The sequence below is a fragment of the Nerophis lumbriciformis genome, linkage group LG07 (assembly GCF_033978685.3).
Source record: "Nerophis lumbriciformis linkage group LG07, RoL_Nlum_v2.1, whole genome shotgun sequence".
NCBI classification, from domain to species: Eukaryota; Metazoa; Chordata; class Actinopteri; order Syngnathiformes; family Syngnathidae; genus Nerophis; species Nerophis lumbriciformis.
In genome coordinates this window covers 7,653,183-7,675,607 of record NC_084554.2, presented here as the reverse complement: position 1 = coordinate 7,675,607, position 22,425 = coordinate 7,653,183, and the positions used below count along the sequence as shown (strand labels likewise).

The 22,425-nt window shown below is 40.3% G+C and overlaps 1 protein-coding gene across 1 annotated transcript in view; it reads right to left on the bottom strand.

Annotated features, from left to right (window-relative positions):
* LOC133609138 (class I histocompatibility antigen, F10 alpha chain-like) overlaps positions 1-22,425 on the bottom strand; it is a 264,787-nt gene that overhangs the window by 14,369 nt on the left and 227,993 nt on the right. The gene's annotated exons all lie outside the window — the stretch shown is intronic.

Genomic DNA, 22,425 nt, shown 5'->3' with positions numbered 1-22,425 from the left:
TTCAAACGAAAGATGAAACATCTCTCCTCAAAGCTGCAGCGCCATGATTTGGCAAACTTCCAGAACCTGGCGTCAGAGCTGGAGATGCAAGGGAAGGCCTGTGTGCAACTTGACAGTGCACGCTACACAGAGCAGATTGACAATTGTCTGTCACAGTTTGACAAACGCTTTCAAGACTTTTCTTTGCTCGAGCCAGTCGCTACATTCATGTGCTATCCTTTTCGGGAAGATGCTGAGGTTGATTCCCTCGCATCACAAATTGCAACTTTATTTCACCTGAACTCTTCTGGAGTGGAAGATGAGATTTTGACACTGCAAGCCGACATTGAGCTGAAGTCCAGAGCTCATGGACAGTTCTGGAACTTACTCACAGAGGTAAAGTACCCCAACATCAGGAAATGTGCTACCTCCTTGACTGCATTATTCGGCTCCACTTATTTATGTGAGTCAGCCTTTTCCCACATGAAGATCATTAAGTCCAAGTACCGTTCCACCATGACTGATGAACATTTGGAAGTGTGCTTGAGGCTGGCTGTCAGCAGCTACTGTCCGGACTATGCATCCCTGACTGATTCAATTCAGTGCAAGTCATCAGAGTAAACTCGGGTAATGACAAAAAATGTACATAGTTAATTGTGTTGTGTTGTGCAATATTGGCTCGTGCGGTTATGCATGTACATCAACATACATTGTTGATATAAAGAATCCTCAATATATTTAGAAATAAATATATGTTTTGCATTTTTGTAGTAGGTACATCATTTTGACTTGATCATTTTATAAGTAGCTTGCATGCTGAAAAAGTGTGAGCACCCCTGATTCTTGTGTTATCATTAAACACCTTCAATTTATTAACAATATTAACTATATGTGTTAAACATGCTTGCATTATCATTAAACACCTTTAACTTGTTAACAAAAACATATATTTCATAAATAAGTAAATATATATTATATATATGAATGAGGTAGATCCCCACGACTTGATCAATTGAAAAGTAGCTCGCCTGCAGAAAAAGTGTGAGCACCCCTGCCTTAGATGGTGAAATCCCTAAATTCCTTGCAATAGCTGGTTGAGAAATATTGTTCTTAAACAATTTGCCCACGCATTTGTTCACAAAGTGGTGACCCTCGCCCCGTCATTGTTTGTGAATGACTGAACATTTCATGGAAGCTGCTTTTATACCCAATCAAGGCACCCACCTGTTCCCAATTAGCCTGTTCACCTGTGGGATGTTCCAAAAAAGTGTTTAAACATTCCTGAACTTTCTCAGTTTTCCAGTTTGAACGTTTATTATCTTGTCTTTGCAGTCTATTCAATTGAATATAAGTTGAAAAGGATTTGTTGTATTCTCTTTTTATTTACCATTTACACAACGAGACAAGCTTTGGGTTATGACCGAAAGGACAAGATCACGGGTACAAGCGGCTGAAATGAGTTTCCTCCGCCGGGTGGCGGGGCTCTCCCTTAGAGATAGGGTGAGAAGCTCTGCCATCCGGGAGGAGCTCAAAGTAAAGCCGCTGCTCCTCCACATCGAGAGGAGCCAGATGAGGTGGTTCGGGCATCTGGTCAGGATGCCACCCGAACGCCTCCCTAGGGAGGTGTTTGGGGCACGTCCGACCGGTAGGAGGCCACGGGGAAGACCCAGGACACGTTGGGAAGACTATGTCTCCCGGCTGGCCTGGGAACGCCTCGGGGTCCCACAGGAAGAGCTGGACGAAGTGGCTGGGGAGAGGGAAGTCTGGGCTTCCCTGCTTAGGCTGCTGCCCCCGCGACCCGACCTCGGATAAGCGGAAGAAGATGGATGGATGGATGGACAACGAGACAACTTCACTGCTTTTGGGGTTTGTATATTGAAAAAAAGAACATTAAAAAATAATAAAGTCCACAAAAATGTATCAATCAATTTTTTTTAAATTAGCCCCTGAAGTCGTTGAGCAGCTATAAAATGATGTTGCTGAAAAGAGGATATGTGTCAAATGTGTGTGTGTGGAGCACAAGCACTGATCCTGCAGCCGTGTGTGGAAGTGTCAGTGTGCACACTTACTAAATAAAAGCTAAATAGTGCTGGCACCACAGCGATGAGTGTTGATAAATCATATTGGGCGTGATAAATCATTATATTGGCATTTTCTCCCAGTATCGTGGCTGTTTTAATGATCAACATATATTCTGCATATTATTTTGCATATTCTGCTCACTTAAGAGACGCCATCCACTTTGCACAGGTTTAGTAGATCAGCTCTGCGTGTGCCATCCGGTTTGCACCTGTTTTAGTACACGCAAACCTTTAACAAATCAGGCCCTGTGAGTCCAACTCCATCCTGGAGAAGAGGATTGTACTTTGTCACACCTGTGCAACTTGGGTGTGCCACCTGAAGACTAAGCTCCTGCTGGTAGCTCTTAACCACAATAAGGTGACAATCTCAAATATGAAAGTGAAATCAATTCAATAAAGTATCCTTGATCCACATTTTTCAACCCATTTATCTTAACTTGATGGCCTAATTCTTCAACTGAATGTTCACCTTTAGTAGGACTTCACACACAATAGTCAATATTTACAAAAGTGACAAGTACAGTCCACTTATGAAGAAAACAAAAACATTCTTCTCAAACTAGTTCATCAACAAGTCAGCTGCATCATGCCTCAAAGTTTCCGCATTCTCCACTTATTCACACACAGAGAAACTTAACAGCACTGCCTACACTCTAGACATAGTCATCTTTTTTTTCAGCTTGTCTTTTACTCGACCAACTAACATGGAGTCATCAGTTCCCCTCTTCTTTGACATTATTTTCATTTCATTGTGTTGTCTGACCAGTAAACACTTGCAGCGTGAGGAAGTCCACATTGACACAAATAATGATAGCCTGCATCTTACTTTTCATCAACAGCAATAACAACTGACAGCTCTTTTTCATCTGTTTTAATTATGAGACACAATTGTGTCAAAGTCATGATTTTTTTATTTCATGCTTTAAAATAAGAAATAATTACTTTAAAAAAGTAGTTTTATACTTGTGAGTGTTGATGACACACCTTTGCAACACTTGATATTCTAGTTTCAAGCATGTTTTACTCAATATAGGTCATCAAATCTCAGCAACAAGCTTTAATATCTTACTGAGATCATTTAGGACCAAAACACTTAAAACAAGTAAAACACATAAACTCTGCTTAGTGAGAAGAATGATCTTATCAGACAGAAAATAAGCAAATATCACCCTTATTTGAGATATTTCATCTTACTTAGATTTCAGTTTTTGCAGTGCACCCCCTGGTGGCGCTATTGCTGAAAAGTGGCAGCAGTCAACTGACAAGAAGTCTTCTACAAGCGCCCCTTGTGGCCACGTCAGGTAAATGCCTGCGTGGCTTTTCTGGGAAATCACCTGACCTGACAAGCACAACAGGTGTGACAAGTTTGCCGCCGAACAAACAAAAAACATAAACAACGATAAAACGTATAATTGACGGATAGATCTGAAGTTGATCTCGAGACTATTGTGTTAAATGTAAACAGTAAAAAAAATGGATAATTTATTTTGTAACACTTTAATGAGTAGGACCCTTTTGGATCCCCAATCATTTTAGTGTGATTTGTTTTTAAGTGTCATTGCTCAAAAAATAATAATGAATTAAAATCAATGGTGTTATTGACCTTTTGAAGGCTCCAATTATTATATAATCTCAAATATTCCACTTAAAAATTTTATCGGGTGAAAATATTGCATATTTTGTGTTTTTTCCATAAAAAACATGGTTTTCTTTGACAAAAAGAGCATACAACTTAAATCTTTAAAAACTTTATATTGACAGATAGACCTAATGTTGATCTAGAGATTTAAAACTTGAATAATAATACAAATAATAATACTAAATAATGACACATTTTTTATATTTTTTTGACCAAAACCCTTTGGGGTCCCTGGGATCAAGCCCGAGTGGAGGCCTAAATGTATATTTTTTATACATATATTGTATTGGTTTTTAAAATAAATGGCCCCCGCTTGCTTTGATTTTTCAGTGTGAGGCCCTCAGTGGAAAAAGTTTGGACACCCCTGCTTTACATGGACTGGCACCTCAGTATATCTCGGACCTCATCCACATTTACACTCCTGCGCGCGCTCTGAGGTCCGAGAGCCAGCTCCAGCTCGTGGTGCCCAAGACCAGACTTAAAACCAGGGGAGACAGGGCCTTCTCTGTGGTCGGCCCTAAGCTCTGGAACACTCTGCCCCTCCATGTTCAAACTGCTCCCACAGTGGACTGTTTTAAGTCTCGTCTTAAGACCCACTTTTATTCTCTGGCTTTTAACACTACGTGAGTTGTGTGGTCCTCTGTTGTCCTCTGTGTTTTTAAAATGTTGATTTCTATTTACTGTTTTAATTAGTTTTACCCTTTAAAATCGTTTTTAATCAGATTTATTTTGTATTTTTTACAGTTTCATTTAATTTTTCCAAGTTTCGCATCTTTTTCACATTCAAATCTGTTTTGTTATTTTCCAGGTTCCCACATTGGCCCTTTTTTTTTTTTTTTTTTTTTTTTTTACATAATATTGGATATAGAGAACATTCAAACACTCCATTTGAATATAAAATATTTAATTCAATGATTTGGTGCTTTTTCAAACAGTCAAAATGATGTACAAAGAAAACTAAGCAAAAAGGTACAACATTTCTTCACAAAAAATGAAGATAAATATAACCTCAGAGAAAAATGTCATCTAAAAAAAATTGCAATTTCGATATTGACAAGACTTTATTCAGCCCTTCAAAAACAGCGAGAAAACGTATTTTTCAATACAAAAATAAAGTTACAGACATTGTAAAACCATTCTATGTGAGACATTAATGACTTAGTATATGAATCAATGAATTAATCTCTGCCTTCTTTTTATTCTGTCCTAATTTTTATTCACACGTTCATGCACATATAAACACATTTTATTCTTACTTGTTCAGTGTATTGGTATCTATATTATTATAATTCGGCTAAATTCTTTAAATTAGGGAAACAATAATAAATATTGATTTCACAGTTACAGCATGGGGATATGTGACCACCGTAAGGAGGATTTACAGTAAAAACATACATATACAATTACTTCCAATATTTTAGAGTCATTCTTACCAATACACTATTTGTTTGTGTACATTGAAATGATTCTGATCCTCATCTAATGACAGCTACACGCAATTATTTTGTTGCTGAAAATAAAAAAAAGTGTTAAAAAAGAGCCATAAATCCAAAGTCCAGAAGGCAGTTGCAGAAAGAAACACAACAGGAAGTAAAAGAGGGCCTACAGTGACCTCTGCTGGAATTATTAAGATAGTGGCAACAAATCCTGGAAAGAAACTAACACCATAACCATAGCCGGAAGCTATTAGTAGACTTCCTGTACTCTGCTAATGGTAAGCCACGTTCTGATATTGCTCTGCAAAATATTATATATTACACTAAAACTAACGTGAGATTTATTGTAAGATACACAGTTATTTAATAGCAGTTGAAATGCTACGTTGTGGGATTTTCGTTTTGAATTGGTTGTTGCTCACGTCAGATGTATTACTATTTTGCACTGAAGTCGATATTATTTTCCCCCTGTAGACATCGAAATCAGCAGAGGTGTTAACCACATATTGTGTGTATGTGCGTTCTGATCACTCATTGCAGGTAATAATTGTTGCACTATGTGCGTTTTACGTGTCAAGACGTTCATATTTAAATTCGTATTGTTCGCCATTTTAACATGCGAAAAACGTGGTCTGTCATATTTGCTAGTCACCACCAGAGGGTGCTAAAAGTCCATTTAGTTATTTGTGTCATGTATTGTATTTTGTATTTTTTTATTTTCTATTTCATAAATATTTAAAAAAGGATGATGTTGGTTAAAAACCAAGTTAAAAATATGTTTTATTGAATTTATTGTAATACCAGTAAAGATAAAAGCAAGTTAAAACCACTATACGATCACACGCGAAAAAAGTATACTGTTAAAAACCATTGTATTAAGTCACATCTGTAATTGCATTTCATGTAATTGTAAAAATATGAAAATGTTATGTACTTGAGCAGACTTCCTGTACTCTGCTAATGACATCGAAATCAGCAGAGGTGTTAACCACATATTGTGTGTATGTGCGTTCTGATCACTCATTGCAGCTACCAGTAAAGAACCACATCACCCAATCCAGCCTGTGTGTGGGTTCTCGGCGGGACGGGTACACAGCAGTTACATATATATGCTTTTATTATTAAATCAACATAAAAAACACAAGATACACTTACAATTAGTGCACCAACACAAAAAACCTCCCTCCCCCATTCACACTCATTCACACAAAAGGGTTGTTTCTTTCTGTTATTAATATTGTGGTTCCTACATTATATATCAATACAGTCTGCAAGGGATATAGCCCGTAAGCACACATGATTGTATTTTTTTTATGACAAAAAAATTTTTTTAATAAAAAAAATGAAGGATAATAAATGATACAGAGGGAGGTCTCTAACAGCCTACAATGAAGAGAGCTTGGCCATTGTAGAATTCAAGCTGCAGGGCAAGGAGTTTGAAGTGCCTTAATGAACTCATATGGTGAATATCTTGGAGAAAGCACACTGTCAGAAAGTGTTTTAGTCTTATCTTAGTCTGACGCAGTTTTGAGATGTTAGATTTTCTGTACTCTTAATTTGGCGATCTAGTCTGAGACGTCATTTCCTGTTTGTAGCGTTTCTGCGTAATATGGGCTCTTGTGTAAACAGCATTGTGTGCGTTCCTGACTAAAATGCAAGTATACGTCGAATATAGCACGGTTATTAATGCTAAAATGCCTATAATGTGTTAGATGTAGCCTTAAACGAGTGTTTGTTTGCAACAATGTTTCTGCTTGACGACATAATTCGCCAGCTCAACTTTCGCCCTGTTAATACTTCTTGTTACACTGTAGTTACCCTATCCTACCACTAGAGGGCGACACAGACCACGTTTAAATCACTGTCTAAATCAACAGTGCTTATTCTCCATTCATCTCTTATGGACTGCTTTAATAGTCCATGTACATTTGTTTGTATATTTGTTTTATAACACATTGTAGAGTATATTATATTATATATAATATTATACATATCCTGTTGTATTATTGCATATTATATTGCCTAAATGTATCCTAATCATTATTTGTATGTGTTTCCTTAGACCAGGAGTCGGCAACCCAAAATGTTGAAGGAGCCATATTGGACCAAAAATACAAAAACAAATCTGTCTGGAGCCGCAAAAAATTAAAAGCCATATTACATATAGTGTGTCATGAGATATAAACTGAATTAAGAGGACTTAAAGGAAACTAAATTACCTCAAATATAGCTACAAATGAGGCATAATGATGCAATATGTATAGAGATGTCCGATAATATCGGCCTGCCGATATTATCGGCCTATAAATGCTTTAAAATGTAATATCGAAAATTATCGGTATCGTTTTTTTTATCGTTTGTTTTTTTTATTTTGTTTTTATTAAATCAACGTGGCGACTTGTCCAGGGTGTACCCCGCCTTCCGCCCGATTGTAGCTGAGATAGGCTCCAGCGCCCCCGCGACCCCAAAGGGAATAAGCGGTAGAAAATGGATGGATGGATAAATCAACATAAAAAACATAATATACACTTACAATTAGAGCCCCAACCCAAAAAAAACTCCCTCCTCCATTTACACTCATTCACACAAAAGGGTTTTTTCTTTCTGTTATTAATATTGTGGTTCCTACATTATATATCAATATATATCAATACAGTCTGCAAGGGATACAGTCCGTAAGCACACATGATTGTGCGTGCTGCTGGTCCACTAATAGTACTAACCTTTAATAGTTAATTTGACTCATTTTCATTAATTACTAGTTTCTATGTAACTGTTTTTATATTGTTTTACTTTCTTTTTTATTCAAGAAAATATTTTAAATTTATTTATTTTATTTTATTTTATTAATTTTTTTAAAAAGGACCTTATCTTCACCATACCTGGTTGTCCAAATTAAGCATAATAATGTGTTAATTCCACAACTGTATATATCGGTATCGGTAATTAAAGAGTTGGACAATATCGGATATCGGCAAAAAGCCATTATCGGACATCCCTAAATATGTACATGTAGCTAGCCTAAATAGCATGTTAGCATCGATTAGCTTGCAGTCATGCAGTGACCAAATATGTCTGATTAGCACTCCACACAAGTCAATAACATCAACAAAACTCACCTTTGTGCATTCATGCACAACCTTAAAAGTTTGGTGGACAAAATGAGACAGAAAAATAATTGGCATAAAACACGTCCTAGAAAGTCGGAGAAAGTTATACATGTAAACAAACTACGGTGAGTTCAAGGACCACCAAAATTAGTAGGACAAAACGGCGCTCACCAAATACTCGAATCAGTGAAGCATGTTTAATATAAACAGTGTGCTTTATAACAATTAGGGAGGTTTGTGTAATGATTGTCCTCCAATACACTATTTGTTTGTGTACATTGAAATGATTCTGATCCTCATCTAATGAAAGCTACAAGCAATTGTTTTGTTGCTGAAAATAAAAAAAGTGTTAAAAAAGAGCCATAAATCCAAAGTCCAGAAGGCAGTTGCAGAAAGAAACACAACAGGAAGTAAAAGAGGGCCTACAGTGACCCCTGCTGGAATTATTAAGATAGTGGCAACAAATCCTGGAAATAAACTAACACCATAACCATAGCTAACGTTGCTAGCTAGAAAACATGGACATAAAACAAAATGAAAGTACATTTATACGAGGTGACGCTTGAGTGCGACGGCGTGCAGGACGATGAGGACAGTGGTAGATGCGATGCTCAGCTTTTCCGCAATATAGACAAAGCAGAAGACGAAGGCGACGATCTCTCTCTGCTTGAGAGAGACGATTCCCTCCAAGCTGCATGGGTTCCTCCTCCCGTGATATCGGCAAGGCATCGACAACGGGTATCGGTGCTCCATGGCCACGCCCACTATACGTCGAGGTGCGAAGTCCTTGCCGTCGGAATCTCTCTCTCTCCCAGTCAATGAGGCGATTCTCAATCTCCACCGCCAATGCGACGAGCTACTGCAATTTAATGTTGGCCCCCGGGTCTTGGCTTTGACAGCCGTGCTCTACATCAGTGGTCCCCAACCACCGGGCCGTGGATTGATTGGTACCGGGCCGCACATGAAATTAAAAAAATAAAATAAAACAAATATATATATATGTTTTTATTATTAAATCAACATAAAAAAACACAAGATACACTTACATTAGTGCACCAACCCAAAAAACCTTCCTCTTTCACACAAAAGGGTTGTTTCTTTCTAGTTATTAATATTGTGGTTCCTACATTATATATCAATACAGACTGCAAGGGATACAGTCCGTAAGCACACATGATTGTATTTTTTATGACAAAAAAAAATAAAAATAAATAAAAATGAAGTAAAATAAATGATACAGATGGAGGTCTCTAACAGCCTACAATGAAGAGAGCTTGGCCATGGCAGAATTCAAGCTGCAGGGCAAGGAGTTTGAAGTGCATTAATGAACTCATATGGTGACTATCTTGGAGAAAGCACACTGTCAGAAAGTGTTTTAGTTTTATCTTATTCTGACGCAGTTTTGAGATGTTAGATGTCCTGTGCTCTTAATTTGGCGATCTCGTCTGAGACGTCATTTCCTGTTTGTAGCGTTTCTGCGTAATATGGGCTCTTGTGTAAACAGCATTGTGTGCGTTCCTGACTAAAATGTAAGTATACGTCGAATATAGCACGGTTATTAATGCTAAAATGCCTATAATGTGTTAGATGTAGCCTTAAACGAGTGTTTGTTTGCAACAATGTTTCTGCTTGACGACATAATTCGCCAACTCAACTTTCGCCCTGTTAATACTTCTTGTAACACAGTAGTTACCCTATCTTACCACTAGAGGGCGACACAGACCACGTTTAAATCACTGTCTAAATCAACAGTGCTTATTCTCCATTCATCTCTTATGGACTGCTTTAATAGTCCATGTACATTTGTTTGTATATTTGTTTTATAACACATTGTAGCGTATATTATATTATATATAATATTATACATATCCTGTTGTATTATTGCATATTATATTGCCTAAATGTATCCTAGTCATTATTTGTATGTGTTCCCTTTAGACCACACACACACCCCACACACACCTATACTACAATTGTTCAACTTCATCATTAAAGAGTGCCTGAAAGCCTCTCTGTGCCCTACTCTCTGACCGGAGTCCTTGTCCTAAGAAGATACCAGACCAGCATTCCGCATCCAGAGTAACCTACTCTATCACACACACCATCACTTGAAGTAAATAGTAGTATTTCAGTTTGAGCACATCATTAAATAGTTAGTTTGACATTTGCATGTAGACTGGAGTAGTTCAGGCAATACATGGGCAATAAGATGGGATGTTGCTATGTGACAGGAAGGAGGAATATAAAACCGCTTCAGCTTCTCCAAGTTAGGAGTGCCACATTTGTTGGACTTGACCTCCTCCAGGAACTGCAGTTCTGTATGACCACGCTCGCTTGTAATAAAGCAACTTTTTGTTCAGTCAAGCGTCTCTGACCTCATTTTTGATCCAGCCGCACTGCCGTGTCGCCCTTCTGTCCGGACCAGGATGACAAGACCAGAAATACACGTCAAGTTCAAATTGTTTAGTGCAGTGGTTCTTAACCTTGTTGGAGGTACCGAACCCCACCACTTTCATACGCGCATTCACCCAACCCTTCTTTAGTGAAAAATTTAATGTTTTTTTTTTTTCAAATTCAAGACGAAGTTATATGTTTTTGGTAACTACTTTAGTATGGGGAACATATTCTAAGTAACAAAGATTTAATTTAGAGTTGTTTGGACACTAGGGGAACATATTCTAAGTAATAAAAACTTAATTTAGAGTTATTTGGTTAGGGTTAGGGTGAGTGGGGGGGGGGGGGGGGTTGAGGTGGGCGGGGTTTGGTGGTAGCGGGGGTGTATATTGTAGCGTCCCGGAGGAGTTAGTGCTGCAAGGGGTTCCGGGTATTTGTTATGTTGTGTTTATGTTGTGTTACGGTGCGGATGTTCTCCCGAAAGTTTGTCATTCTTGTTTGGTGTGGGTTCACAGTGTGGCACATATTTGTAACAGTGTTAAAGTTGTTTATACGGCCACCCTCAGTGTGACCTGCATGGCTGTTGACAAAGTATGTCTTGCATTCACTTAAGTGTATGTAAAAGCCGCAAATATTGTTTGACTAGGCCGGCACGCTGTTTGTTTGGAGGAACAGCGGACGTGAAGACAGGATGTAGAGGACGCTAAAGGCAGTGCCTTTAAGGCACGCCCCCAATATTGTTGTCCGGGTGGAAATTGGGAGAAATTCGGTTGTCCCGGGAGATTTACAGGAGGGGCACTGAAATTTGGGAGTCTCCCGGGAAAACCGGGAGGGTTGGCAAGTATGGGTTAGGGTCAGGGTTAGAGGGTTAGGGTCAGGGTTAGAGGGTTAGGGTTATAATAAGGCCATGCCGAATAAGGCGTTAATAAGTACTTAATAATGACTAGTTAAGAGCCAATATGTTACTAATTTGCATGTTATTTTCGATGGGAGACAGGTCTGGACAGCAGGCAGGCCAGGAAAGTACCCGCAGTCATTTTTTAAGAAGCCACGCTGTTGTAACACGTGCTGAATGTGGCTTGGCATTGTCTTGCTGAAATAAGCAGGGGCGTCCATGAAAAAGACGGCGCTTAGATGGCAGCATTCGTTGTTCCAAAACCTGTATGTACCTTTCAGCATTAATGGTGCCTTCACAGATGTGAAAGTTACCCATGCCTTGGGCACTAATACACCCCCATACCATCACAGATGCTGGCTTTTGAACTTTGCGTCGATAACAGTCTGGATGGTTCGCTACCCCTTTGGTCCGGATGACACGATGTCGCATATTTCCAAAAACAATTTGAAATGTGGACTCGTCAGACCACAGAACACTTTTCCACTTTGCATCAGTCCATCTTAGATGATCTCGGGCCCAGAGAAGCCGGCGGCGTTTCTGGATGTTGTTGATAAATGGCTTTCGCTTTGCATAGTAGAGCTTTAACTTGCACTTACAGATGTAGTGACAAACTGTATTTACTGACAGTGGTTTTCTGAAGTGTTCCTGAGCCCATGTGGTGATATCCTTTAGAGATTGATGTGGGTTTTTGATACAGTTCCATCTGAGGGATCGAAGGTCACGGTGATTCAATGTTGGTTTCCGGCCATGCCGCTTACGTGGAGTGATTTCTCCAGATTCTCTGAACCTTTTGATGATATTATGGACCGTAGATGTTGAAATCCCTAAATTTCTTGCAATTGCACTTTGAGAAACGTTGTTCTTAAACTATTTGCTCACGCAGTTGTGGACAAAGGGGTGTACCTCGCCCCATCCTTTCTTGTGAAAGACTGAGCATTTTTTGAGAAGCTGTTTTTATACCCAATCATGGCACCCACCTGTTCCCAATTAGCCTGCACACCTGTGGGACGTTCCAAATAAGTGTTTGATGAGCATTCCTCAACTTTATCAGTATTTATTGCCACCTTTCCCAACTTCTTTGTCACGTGTTGCTGGCATCAAATTCTAAAGTTAATGATTATTTGCACAAAAAAAATGTTTATCAGTTTGAACATCAAATATGTTGTCTTTGTAGCATATTCAACTGAATATGGGTTGAAAATGATTTGCAAATCATTGTATTCCATTTATATTTACATCTAACACAATTTCCCAACTCATATGGAAACGGGGTTTGTAATTTATAAGGATATTTGGACTGGCAGACAGGGAGAGATTTTCATTTGGCGAACATCTCCTCCAGGTTGGCAGATAACACTGACATTTATTACCGTATTTTTCGGACTATAAGTCGCAGTTTTTTTCATAGTTTGGCCGGGCTCCAGTGCGACTTATATATGTTTTTTTCCTTTTTTATTATGCATTTTCATCAGGTGCGACTTATACTCCGAAAAATACGGTATTTATATATTGTTATTTACAGATAAACACTGACATGTATTATTTATGTTATTTACACATAAACACTGACATGTATTATCTATATATTGTTATTTACAGATAAACACTGACATTTATTATTTATATATTATTAGAGATGTCCGATAATGGCTTTTTTGCCGATATCCGATATTCCGATATTGTCCAACTCTTAATTACCGATTCCGATATCAACCGATACCGATATATACAGTCGTGGAATTAGGAGGGGAGCAGTGAGCAGCAGCTGTGGCCGCGCCCGGGAATCATTTTTTGGTGATTTAACCCCCAACTCCAACCCTTGATGCTGAGTGCCAAGCAGGGAGGTAATGGCTCCCATTTTTTGTAGTCTTTGGTATAATTGTTTGCATTTAGATGTTGATCGCTCAACCCTATAGATGCCCCGATTTGTTTGTATGTGGTCAACATATGCCGTTTGCTACTCACCAATGAAGAGTACCAGTGATGGCTGAGAGGCAAAGTGTGACGACAACCATAGAATAACTTTTTGACTTGGCCATCCATGTAGACCAACAGTAAATGATCTCGCTCAATTGTAAAGGTTGTTTCATAAGATAGAAGAACAGATTGATTCAACTGTAAAATTACGTTATTAATTATCAAGACTTTTTAAATCATGACTTTTTTTTTTTTTTGCTGGTGTTTAACACTTTTATGTTTTTATTTATGCCTTTTTATTATTTGATGGATAGTCCCTATTTCATTTCTATAACCATGTTATTGTTTATTTCCCAGCAGGCACAAGACATTGATACAACGTTGGTTATACGTACACGTCTTTTAAATCTGACTTTGAAACAACGTTGCAAAATAGTTGTACTTGTAAATTGAGACAATGTTGATGTTGATGTCCAACGTTGTTGGTTGGGAAATGACCAAATTCCAATGGTCATATCATTAGAACAACCTGACATTGAATAAACGTTGTCAAAAAGCATGTTGTTTCAATGTTGTGTTTGTGTTGTAGAATAATGGTTGGGAAATTGACCAAAATTAAATGCTCAAATCAACGTCAGAACCCAACATTGATTAAACGTCATCAGAAAGCATGTTGTTTCAACGTTATGTTGGAGTTGCTCAACGTCAGGACCTAATTCAACGAGTTCTCAACGTTGTTTCAGTGTCTTGTGCCAGCTTGGTTGTACTTCATTTCTATTATTTGCTATTTTTTAACCTTTTTTTATTTGTATTTGCACTACTACGATGGTGCAGTAGTTTTTTTTTTTTTAAATTGTGCTATATAAATAATTAATAATTACTTTGACCTTAACCTTCATCAAATGATCCATGTGGAGGGGGGCGTGGTCTGCGGGCCTGCCGCGGAGCGGGGTGTGTAAGGACCGGCCTCGAAGCCAGCGACAGGTGAGTGGATTGCCCAGCTGGGGCTGGTTATCTAATCACCTGTCGCCCTTATTAGCAGCAGCCGGACCGAGACGCGTCGTTGGAGTTGGTGCTGGTGAGCGGACACAGACGCTGGACATTGCGAGAGAGAGAAGGCCAGAAAGACGACAAGCCCAAAAGACTGAAAAGTCACGGAGCAGAGACTGTCGTGTGTGCGTTCACAATAAAAGACATTGTTGAACCCTGAATACCGGGCTCTCGTGCAAGTGTGTGGTGATCTGAAGAACCCACCAGAGGGTAACCTCCATAATCCATTAATCAATAATTAAATTAGTTAAAAAAAAAAAACTTAATTTATTTTTTACCATATAGTTTAATTTACATCACAACCACTATATTTGTTAAAATGCATACTTTTATAATTGGAATTATTTAATGCATGGACAGTTTATACATTATTTCACTTGTCATTGGGACACATAATTCATCATTTTAATATTTATTACATGGGCTCCATATTGGATTAAAGTACAAGTGTCATGACTTGGACTGTGGAGTTTTTGTTTTCCCAAGATGCAAAATGATTTGGATCGGACATGGCTTGAAGGTAAATACATTTTTAATAATATAACTATAAAGAAAGGATCAAACAAAAAGCGCGCACAGGGGCGGAGGTACAAAACTTGACTAATGAAAACAAAAGACTTGCACGGGGGCAAAACACTATGAACAATAAAAAAAAACACTAACTGTGGCAATAATAAACAAACTTACTTGGCATGGACCTGAAGTGCGCAGACGTGGACAGAGTGTGACAGGGGGCATAAATGCGAGGATAGCAGGGTGAGAAAGGCTATGACTCCAGGACGAACAACAGAAAATCAAAACCTTAAATAACACAGACATGATTAACAACAGGTGCGTGACTCAAAACAGGTGCGTGACATGACAGGTGAAACTAATGGGTAACTATGGTGACAAGACAAGGGAGTGAAAAGACAGAAACTAAACAAAACATGACTTAAAACAAAACATGATTACACAAACATGACAGAGCCCCTCCCTTAAGGACAGATACCAGATGTCCATAAAAATTAACAAGAGTCATGGGAGGGCGGGAGGGGGACATGGCGGTGGGTCGCCAGACCATGTGTCCCCGTATCCACCGGGGCAGAGTTAGGTGGCGGCGGCGAGTGGAACGCCGCTGCAGCAGGCGAGGCGGGCGCCCAGGGATTGGCCACATTCGTGGCCGACTGGGAGGTGGGCGCACTTGGCGTGGCGGGCGACCAGGTAGCGGCCATATCCGTGGCCGACGAGGAGGCAGGCGCGTCGTCAACTTGGCAGGCGTGGCAGCTCGGCGTGGCAAGTCAGGCGGCAAAGCTCGGCGTGACGCGTCCAGCGGCGAAGCTCGGCGTGACGCGTCCAGCAGCGAAGCTCGGCGTGACGCGACCAGCGGCGAAGCTCGGCGTGACGCGTCCAGCGGCGAAGCTCGGCGTGGGTCTTGGTCTTGGCGTGGGTCTTGGTCTTGGTGTGGGTCTTGGTCTTGGTGTGGGTCTTGGTCTTGGCATGGCGAGTCTTGGTCTTGGCATGGCGAGTCTTGGTCTTGGCATGGCGAGTCTTGGTCTTGGCATGGCGAGTCTTGGTCTTGGCATGGCGAGTCTTGGTCTTGGCATGGCGAGTCTTGGTCTTGGCATGGCGAGTCTTGGTCTTGGCATGGCGTGTCTTGGTCTTGGTCTTGGCTTAGCGGGTCTTGGTCTTGGTTTTGGTCTTGGCTTGGCGTGTCTTGGTCTTGGCATGGCGTGTCTTGGTCTTGGCATGGCGTGTCTTGGTCTTGGCATGGCGTGTCTTGGTCTTGGCTTTGTTGAGCTGGTACCGGAGCTTGGCGTCGTGGAGCTGGTACCGGAGCTTGGCGTCGTGGAGCTGGTACCGGAGCTTGGCGTCGTGGAGCTGGTACCGGAGCTTGGCGTCGTGGTGCTGGTACCGGAGCTTGGCGTCGTGGTGCTGGTACCGGAGCTTGGCGTCGTGGAGCTGGTACCGGAGCTTGGCGTCGTGGAGCTGGTACCGGAACTTGGCGTCGTGGAGCTGGTACCGGAGCTTGGCGTCGTGGAGCTGGTACCAAAGCTTGGCGTCGTGGAGCTGGTACCGGAGCTTGGCGTCGTGGAGCTAGTACCGGAGCTTGGCGTCGTGGAGCTACTGGTGCAGGTGGAGGTGGTCTAGCTGGGGGTTGCGGCTTGGCATGGTGAAAGACCGGTGGTGGTGGCCGTGCTGGAGGCTGTGGCTTGGCGGGTCGGTAGACTGGTGAGGGCGGTCGTGCTGGAGGCTGTGGCTTGACAGGTCGGAAGACTGGTGAGGGCGGTCGTGCTGGAGGCTGTGGCTTGACAGGTCGGTAGACTGGTGGTGGCGGCCGTGAGGGAGGCTGTGGCTTGACATGGTGATGCAGAGCCACCCCACCTACACAGCTCCCGACCCCAGCCCCCCCCTCAAGGGGCGGATACCAGACGCGCTCCCTGCGGTCTGGAACTCTCTGTAGGGGTGGGCGGGCAGAAATTTTCCCTTTATTTTGGCCACAACATTTTTCTTTATCTCCCACCTGGTGTTGTGTGGGCGGAAAAAAATAAAAAAATTGTGACGGGGGCGGGACTTGAGTCTTGGGGGGCGGGGCATGAGTTTTGGGGGGCGGAGCATGAAATTGGGATGGCTGTAACTGACTAGACCTGATGTTCAAAATCATATTTTGGTAGTGTTGAATCATGGTCATGGGATTGGAGTCTTTTGCTGGAGGTGAGTGATCAAAAGAAAAAGAGTTGAAAAAAAAATCCTGGTCTGTGACGTCATTTTGGAGCTGCGGAGCTGGCAGCAGCCTGCTTCCGCCCGGAGTGGGAGGAGCCTGCGGGAGCGCTGCGTGCGGTCTGCTCGCCTTCCCTGACGTCCTCGGTCTGGAGCGGCGCTTCCGGGATTGCGGTGACGCAGCCTCGTCCTCGGACCAAATGGAGCTAATGGGAATAAGCTTCCCATTTGGCCCCCACGTCAGGTCTCGCTCCGCCATGGCTCCTAACGACTCCCAACTTCCTTCTTCGACCAAATTCTTTGCGGGAAAGCGATTGGCTGGAGTCATAATGTCATGACTTGGACTGTGGAGTTTTTGTTTTCCCAAGATGCAAAAGGATTTGGATCGGACATGGCTTGAAGGTAAATACATTTTTAATAATATAACTATAAAGAAAGGATCAAACAAAAAGCGCGCACAGGGGCGGAGGTACAAAACTTGACTAATGAAAACAAAAGACTTGCACGGGGGCAAAAAACTATGAACAATAAAAAAAAACACTAACTGTGGCAATAATAAACAAACTTAATTGGCATGGACCTGAAGTGCGCAGACGTGGACAGAGTGTGACAGGGGGCATAAATGCGAGGATAGCAGGGTGAGAAAGGCTATGACTCCAGGACGAACAACAGAAAATCAAAAGCTTAAATAACACAGACATGATTAACAACAGGTGCGTGACTCAAAACAGGTGCGTGACGTGACAGGTGAAACTAATGGGTAACTATGGTGACAAGACAAGGGAGTGAAAAGACAGAAACTAAACAAAACATGACTTAAAACAAAACATGATTACACAAACATGACAGAACATTAACTGTGGCTTGATAAACAAAAACTTACTTGGCATGGAACCGGCATGAAAAAAGAGTTAGAGGCATGAACAGAGCATAAATGTGTTGTGAGGTCGTCAGAAAGACAAACTGAAAAACACTGAACTTAAATACTATGGACATGATTAGTGAAAGCAGGTGCGTGACTCAAAACGTGACACAGGTGCGTGACGTGACAGGTGAAAACTAATGGTTGCTATGGTGACCAGACAAGGGAGTGAAAAGACAGAACCTAACAAAACATGACTTAAAACAAAACATGATAATACAGACATGACAACAAGCAAATATACAGCGTCTTAAACACAGCAGAGGGCAGCCTCATCCAACATTAAAAAATAATTATTTATAGTTTTGGATTTGGTTCTTTTATTTCTCCACAATGACAGAGAGTAAAGAGGAGTGTGAGAAAGAAGGAAGGAAGGAAAGAAGCTCTTTGTGTGTTATAATTTTTTCCCCCTGCACAAGAATAATAAAGCATTACTATGATGCGGACCTCCTTCTTTGAGGTCAGTATGAAGTAGTTGTGATATTTATACTAGGATAATATTAATACTATGTCAGTATTAATGTATTAACAGACGTGTTTGAATATACACACGTCATACAATTATTTTGTTCAACTGTATTATTGTTGCAAAGGTTTAACAAACATAGCATGCACTGCTGTATTACTGCTGGCCACAGGGAGGTGCTAAAGAGGCAACATAGAGGTTCATTAAATTAATTTTGGCAGAAAAAAAATAGATGTACTCCATGTAATCGCAAATAATGTTAACTTAAATATTGTCTAATTATGCAATAATATATTATCAGACATTCAAATCATGTTTTAAATAGAAATAAATACTAATAATAATTATTTCAAAGCAAGTTATCCATCAAATTGTGCAATGTAAAAGTAGCAATAGATTCAATGGTAAAATTGTTCAATTTACTGTGGTTTTTACAGCATTTTTCTCTAAATGAAAAAAAAACAGTACTTGTTTTACTGTAATAAAATGTGGTGCCGTTTTGGCATTTACAGTAATACACCCAAAAATCTACAGTTGTTGATTTGCGGTAAAAACAAACAAACAACAAAAACAAAACAAAACTGGAAGCTCAGGTGCCACAATTTAATGTAAAATTGCAGTTATTTTATTTACAGTAAAAAAATTTAAAAAAAAAAAAATTTTACAGTAAAATTCTGGCAACTGAGCTGCCTTTTTAACCATAAAAAAATGTTTGTAAAATTGCTGGGTTTTTAATTTAAAATAAAAATATATTTTTTTACATCTTACAGTAAAATTCTGGCAACTGAGCTGACTTTTTAACCATAAAAAATGTACTGTAAAATGGCTGTTTTTGTATTTACCGTAAAAAAAAAACTAATGTGAATTTTACAGTAAAATTCTGGCAACTGAGCTGCCTTTTTAACCATACATTTTTTTACTGTAAAATTGCTGTTTTTTTATTTACAGTAAAAAAACAAATGTACATCCATCCATTCATTTCTACCGCTTGTCCCTTTACATTTTACAGTAAAATTCTGGCAACTGTGCTGCCTTTGTTAACCATAAAAAATGTACTGTAAAATTGCTGTTTTTATATTTACAGTAAAAAAAACTAATGTAAATTTTACAGTAAAATGCTGACAACTGAGCTGCCTTTTTTAACCACAAAAAATGTACTGTAAAATAGCTGTTTTTATTTTCAGCAAAAAAACAAATATACATTTTATGGTAACATTCTGGCAACTGAGCTGCCTGTTTAACCATAAAAAATGTACTGTAAAATTGCTGTTTTATTATTTACAGTAAAAAACAAATGTACATTTTACAGTAAAATTCTGGCAACTGAGCTGCCTTTTTTAACCATAAAAATGTACAAAGTACAGCTAAAATAGGTCAGTATGTTTAAAGTTTATGGTAAAATAAACACCTTCTTGTTTAATGAGTGTCATAATGTTCTTAAAAGAAGACACTTTAATCACCTGACATGACGTCAGCACATCCCGGCTGTTTTGAGACTAATAATCAGCAAAACACCTAAAACAATTGAGTAAAAAAAGCGATCTTTTGGTATGTCTCTGGCGATATTAATAACCACAGGTGACATTTAAACATATTAAGACATTACCAACAACATCAAAAAACAGTGGAAAGTTGTACTTATCTATTTATTCGTCCTCATGTCCTCTTTTTGTTGGATCCGGAGCATTAGCATGTAGCATTCTCTCCTTCTACGCCATTCTAACGTAGCGAAACAAGCAGAAATGACCACAATCGCCCCCTAGTGTACAAGAGGCACACTGCGTGTGGCCATTAGTCACATTGAAGATTAAAGGCCTACTGAAATGCGATTTTCTTATTTAAACGGGGATAGCAGGTCCATTCTATGTGTCATACTTGATCATTTTGCGATATTGCCATATTTTTGCTGAAAGGATTTAGTAGAGAACATCGACGATAAAGTTTGCAACTTTTGGTCGCTGATAAAAAAGCCTTGCCTGTACCGGAAGTAGCAGACGAGTAGCGTGACGTCACAGGTTGCGGAGCTCCTCACATCTGCACATTGTTTACAATCATGGCCACCAGCAGCGAGAGCGATTCGGACCGAGAAGGCGACGATTTCCCCATTAATTTGAGCGAGGATGAAAGATTCGTGGATGAGGAAAGTGAGAGTGAAGGACTAGAGGGCAGTGGGAGCGATTCAGATAGGGAAGATGCTGTGAGAGGCGGGTGGGACCTGATATTCAGCTGGGAATGACTAAAACAGTAAATAAACACAGGACATATATATACTCTATTAGCCACAACACAACCAGGCTTATATTTTAATATGCCACAAATTAATCCCGCATAACAAACACCTCCCCCCTCCCGTCCATATAACCCGCCAATACAACTCAAACATCTGCACAACACACTCAATCACACAGCCCAAAGTACCGTTCACCTCCCCAAAGTTCATACAGCACATATATTTCCCCAAAGTCCCCAAAGTTACGTGCGTGACATGCACATAGAGGCACGCACGTACGGGCAAGCGATCAAATGTTTGGAAGCCGCAGCTGCATGCGTACTCACGGTACCTCGTCTGCGTATCCAACTCAAAGTCCTCCTGGTAAGAGTTTCTGTTGTCCCAGTTCTCCACAGGCCAATGGTAAAGCTTGACTGTCATCTTCCGGGAATGTAAACAATGAAACACTGGCTGTGTTATCTGGCACAACAGTCAAGGGGTGCATTCTACGGCGGGGGTGCGTTATCCGGCACAACACCTGCCGCAATACACCGCTTCCCACCTACAGCTTTCGTCTTTGCTGTCTCCATTGTTCATTGAACAAATTGCAAAAGATTCACCAACACAGATGTCCAGAATACTGTGGAATTTTGCGATGAAAACAGACGACTTAATAGCTGGCCACCATGCTGTCCCAAAATGTTTCCACAATCCGTGACGTCACGCGCAGGCGTCATCATACTGAGACGTTTTCAGCAGGATATTTCGCGCAAAATTTAAAATTGCACTTTAGTAAGCTAACCCGGCCGTATTGGCATGTGTTGCAATGTTAAGATTTCATCATTGATATATAAACTATCAGACTGCGTGGTCGGTAGTAGTGGGTTTCAGTAGGCCTTTAATTTCCATATCTGCTCACTTGTAGCCTTTAGGCTAAAATAAGGTTACCTCTTTTGTCAACCAGGACTGCAGAATTGTTGATTGATGACTGTGGCGTTCTTAGTGTCATAGTGTGTGTAGCTAGTATGTTCCAATAGCAGCAGAAGTGCACTTTTTGGAGAGCTGTATTATTTTCAGTTTTTTGCCCAAGGCACTGATTTTATTTAACACTATATTATTATTTATACACCTATAGTGATCACAGAGACGGGTTGTTTTTGTGTTAAAGTTAAAGTTAAAGTACCAATGATTGTCACACACACACTAGGTGTGGTGAAATTTGTCCTCTGCATTTGACCCATCCCCTTGATCACCCCCTGGGAGGTGAGGGGAGCAGTGGGCAGCAGCGGTGCCACGCCCGGGAATCATTTTTGGTGATTTAACCCCGAATTCCAACCCTTGATGCTGAGTGCCAAGCAGGGAGGTAATGGGTCCCATTTTTATAGTCTTTGGTATGACTCGGCCGGGGTTTGAACTCACAACCTACCGATCTCAGGGCGGACACTCTAACCACTAGGCCACCTATAGTGATCACAGAGACGGGTTGTTTTTGTGTTACTGTATATACAGTCAATATTTATTTATTTTATTTTGTTTTTTTAGGGGGGGTAACAACAGTCAATATTTATTTATTTTTTTATTTTTTTATTATAAAATAAAAGTGAGCTTTTGTTAAACCAAATAT